The following is a 5190-nucleotide window of genomic DNA, read 5'->3' on the forward strand; positions in this document are numbered from 1 at the left end:
ACGTTCCTCAGCTCCAACCCAACGCACCAACACTCAAAGCCACGCTCCATGATTTGTTCCTTAGTCATTCCCATGGGAAGGACAGGAGGTAATGAGGTTTTTTTTGCAATGGTAACACCTGTCAAGCTGCAGATAAACTGAGATGATCACAAAGGTCTATGAATAGCCATCTCACAGTAATGACTGATTCCTGCTGCCATGTGCCAGATCAAAACAACAACTTACGAGTTAAAAGGCTCAAAATACAGATCTTTGGAGCCACACAGTCACTTTAATTTTAAGTACTGTTTTAAAGTATCTTTTTTTAACACTTCCTTTATATACACACACGCATTTATGTACATAGCTAAACATATACGCATATGTACTCATACAGTATATAACTTTGTAATCTAAGAGGTTTTGACAAATTTTACCTCAAGGTAAAAATAGTGCAAAGCCTGGATGACCCATCAAACAAATAGGTATCACTATAATAAAGAACTTGGAATTTGAAGAGAGGAAAGGAGTAAGACCTTAATTTCTTAACTGCTGCTTTTTATTAGTGTCCCACTTGGTTTAACTCTAGTTACATAGCTTTTAGGCTGCTTTAATTTTTATCTGTCTCCAAAGCTCTTCCAAAACTTTTTTCCTAATATAGGCTTTGGTTCCTGTGCAGGCTTATTTGGAACTGATTGAACAGTATTAATCCACCTAATAGTTCCAAAAATAATTACAAAGAAAGCCAGTGAAAGCCCGTGGTTTCAAATAACTCCTAAAAAGAAGAATAACCAGGTCCTTAATGACATGACAGCATTCAAAAATATATCCTGTATCTTTTTACTGTTGAAATCAATGGTAACTTTGATACTCACTTCCACTGTAATAAAACAGAAACCAATATGGGGTCCTTAAAAACCAAACAAACAAAACCAAGCTCCCAAACAACTGAGCAAGCCCAAAAGAAGCCGCCAAACTCACCACTTTTCAAAAGTTTTAACAGTATTTTTGAAAAGGAAGCTCAGTCACTTTCAAAATTTGTTTCCCAAGCCATTAATAGATGAGATTCTTCTCTTGCAAGCTGCTTTGTGCATGTGGTCTCTTAAGCCCACAGAAAGACACACTGACATTAGCGGGGCTCCAGATGGGCACAAGGGGCCACCCACCTGGTCTACTGCTTTCCAGCAGGAACATCCACAATAAGCACTCGCTGCTGATTCAGAAGCTAATTTCGTAGTTATGGACCGTATTCAAGTTACTGATCCTCTACACACAAGGAATCGCCACGCGTAGGTAAAAAAACCCCAAAACTACAGACAAACTGAATTAAATAACCCAGCTGAAAACCAAGGTGTTCCATTTTTGAGTGGACTGCTACTTAAGCTAAGTTCTTCAGTGTTTTTTAACAAGGAGAAAGACTGATCCCTCCACAGCCAAAGAGGAACAGACAGACTCATGTGAAGAAAAGTTAAATTATTGAAAGTATTGCATCATAAAATTCTCTTCAAACAACTGCCTACCTAGTCTAAATAGAAATGAACACATTCATCTGCAAAGAAAGGTAAGACAACAAACTCCAAGGAAAGACTGTTAAAGACAAATATAAGTCTGGCCTGAACAGCATCTTTATGTCTAGCACAGCCTACATTTTGCCATGGTAGGTTCCTCGCTAATTCAAACCCATTCTTCTGACCTAGAATATGGGAAGCCATTAACCTGGAATACACAAAAACAATTACTACTTTGGGATCAAATTCCCAAACTAAACAAAACGGTATTGAGTTTTAGTTATAGCTGTTGATAAAGCACAGTCTTCCTTAACACAGGTTGAGTTAATTCTTTCAGTTTTCAGAAGGGTGTTGTGACAGCAGCCAGGAGCCCCAAATTAGCCTTAGACCCCTTTGTGCCAGGTGCTGCAGGAACTGCCTCCAACACAACTCAAAATGCCAGCCCCAACACTGGCTCCTTAGGAGGGACCTCCTCTACCCAACCGCCCCCAAATCAGTGGTTGTCTTCCCAGCACAGACTGGGCTGCAGGAGCTGGAGCCCTATGGAAATTGAAGGGTTTATCAGTAATTTTATCTCTAGGATTTAAAGTAAGAGAAGACCCTGAATTACTCTGCCCAGCTTTAGAATTCTGTTAGGGTATTTTACTGAGCTATCATATCAAATCAAATCATACCTATTTTTAACACAAAAGTATTAAATCCCTGTAATAAATAACACATCTCATCAGCTGTAGGCCATGAAAGTTGCAGGCAGATCTGCAGCTCCACATACATTGGGAGTGTAATCCTGAAGCCGCTATAGGTTTGCATGTACAGATGAAAGTAGATGAGTGGTATCTCAGGTTGAGAAAGGAAGCATTGTCATAAAAAAAAAAATAAAATCAGTGTCCTTTACTCTTGGAAAGTCTTTTGCTGTCCATCTCCTGCCTATAGTAAACTAACTAAAAGGAGAGTTACACATTTAAAGAATGGGTTTTTATACACTTATCTGCCAATTTTGATGATGATTATCGCTGTTGAATTTTTTCACGTTAAAAACCAAAGTAATCTTGTTTTTACAAGCTAACAGAAAACTAATGGCAAACTATTAGAAAGAACTACAGTGATGGCTGCTACCTTCAATTCTTCTTCGCAATATTGTTAAGTATCATTCCAACTATCCTTTTCTCTCCTCATTCCTTCCACCCCATCAAATTACAGCTTTCTCAAACTCTTTCCAGTTTGATCACAAAATTGCTGCTTCGCACAAGACACGTATGTACAAATTAGAAACGGGAGATACCAAAGCATTTCAGGAGAGCTCTTTCTTGTGGGTATCCTTCCCGTGTGAGACAGAGATGACACACGCTCTCTGCTGACCACCATTTAACCGTGATGCCCCATTGAAATACATACTCGTGGCCCACTTCATGGTTCAGCGTGCTTCACAGTGCTTCATAAACTGAGCACTCAAACCGTCTTTTTAAAATTACGGAGGACATAATTAAGCTCCAGAAACAAGCAGACAACAGCAATTTTAATATAAACATCCTACTTATGTAGAGTACTCTCATTTCAACTTGACATTAATGCCCAAACTCTTACTTCTGGATTCCTGCAGCTCTCTAGAAGGCTTCTTCCAGTATTTCCTTGAGTTAGGCATTTAGTTTGCCCCCTTACATTTTAATCTATTTCAGACTTTTTGACACGTAACTTCCCTTGTAATCAGTTGGAAAAACGGTCAGATCAGCCTACCGGCAGTACCTGACCTAACGAACCACCAACATCGTAAGCGTGGATGGAGACGTTTGGCCTTCCCAGCAGAAGGCCATGGAAAAAGAGATCACGACATACGTCTCTTTGAGCAAACCATCAACCAAATATAGCCAGCCACCAACGATAACCACGTACCGCTATCAAACACGCAACGCCGATCCCGATCTCACAAACATCGAGTCCAGTTCTTGGACGATCCCTGGAAGTTCAGCTCGCCAGCAGGTCTTTGTACCGCCGGGCTTCAATAAGTCAAATAACGGCCTGAACCCGCCGCAGAGAGCCCAACCGGGAGGGAACGAACCCCGAGGGCTCCTCAGCACCCCGCCGTTATCTCACCCACCCCATTCCACAGCCAACACTTTCGGGCTCAGCACCCACCCCAACTTTCCTCACACAACACGGCGCCTTCCAGCCGAGGGCCGCCCCGGCCGACATTACCCCCGACCCGGAGCGGGGGGGGGAATGAAGCCTGAAAGAAGGCAACCCCCGCTGCGGCGGGGCGAGGAACGCGGCCGGCCGGGGCCGGAGCATCACCCGCTTCTCCCCGGCGAACAACAAAGCTCGGGGCCGGACGGTTCGGGGGGCAGAAAGTGACAGGCGGCCGCCCGGCGCCCCCTCCCCGCCGCCCGCGGCCCAGCGCGGCCGAGCGCCGGGTTCCCCCCCCCCCCCTTCCCGCTCCCTCCCTGAGGTAAACAACCGGCCGCCCGCCCCGCCGCCGCCCCACACTCACCTCAGCGGCCCCCCCCGGCGCCCGGGCCGGCCCCGGAGCGGCGCAGGCGGAGACGCACACAAAGGGTAATAAAGGGGGAGGAGGGGAGCGCGGGGGGTGGGGGCTGCCCAACTGCCTGCCGCTCCCCCGCCGAGCTGCCTCCCGCCGGGGCCGCCTCCCGGCTCCGCTCTCCCTCCGCCGCAGCGGGGAGGGGAAGGGGGGGGAGGGGGGGAAATAAACTCCTCCGGAGGGGCTGGGGGGGGGGGGGGGAGGAGGAGGAGGAGGAGGAGGGGGGGGGGGAAACTCGGGGCGCCTGGCACCGGCCCCCCGCCCCCGTCAAGCGGAATTAGCGGCCTGTCCCTTTAACGGTATAAATAACGGGCCCCCCCGCCGCCGCCCCCCCCCGCGCTCCTCCTCATCATCAGCTGCTGCTGCTGCTCCGGCGGCTGGGGCTCCGGCGCTGCCGGGGAGGAAGAGGGGAGGCAGCCACTGCGCATGCGCCCCGGGGGAGCTCGGGAGGCCGCGGGGGGGGGGTGCGGGGAGGGGGGGGAAGAGGGAGGGACGGGCCTTCCCACAGGGCCCCGCGCGCACCCGGAAGGAGATCCGGCGGCGGGGCGGAAGGAAGTGGCGGGGAGGGACGGAAGTGAAGGGCGGCTGGGCGGGGTGGGGGAAGCCCGCGATCACGTGGGGAAGAGGCTGGGCGGGCGGCGCGGGGGCTGCCGGGAGTACTGCGGGGCGGGGCGGGGCGGGGCGGGGCGGGGCGGGAGCGCGCGCGCGGTGGCGTACGGCGGCCGCCGCCTCAGGTGAGGGAGCGGCGGGATCCGTGAGGTGGGGCCGTGCCGTGCCGTGCCGTGCCGCGCCGCCTCAGTCCGGTAGGGATGTCCGTATCCCTTTCCCGTCCTTCCCTCGGTGGCGTCCCGGAGGTTTGGTTTGTGGGGATGGGGGCAGGGGGAGTGTAACGGCTGCTGAGGTCTGTGGAGGCCGCGGAGCCGTCGCCGGCTGTCCCTGAGGCGCGGGGTTGAGGCGGGAGTGGCGTCTTTCCCCTCTCCGGAGCGCACCGGGCGCTCGGCGCGGCTCGGGGATTAGGTTGGAAGCGGCGGCTGCGGGCGGCACCTGATGGCTCCGCTGCTTCGGTGTAACTTTCTGAGTCCCGGTTAGAAAACGGGAAGGGGCACGCTCCTCGTCCGGTGGTCCTGCTGCTAATTCGGTTTAATTAACCTAACGGCTTGGGGTCGGCCT

The sequence above is a fragment of the Vanellus vanellus genome (assembly GCF_965231255.1).
Source record: "Vanellus vanellus genome assembly, chromosome: 5".
Lineage (NCBI taxonomy): Eukaryota > Metazoa > Chordata > Aves > Charadriiformes > Charadriidae > Vanellus > Vanellus vanellus.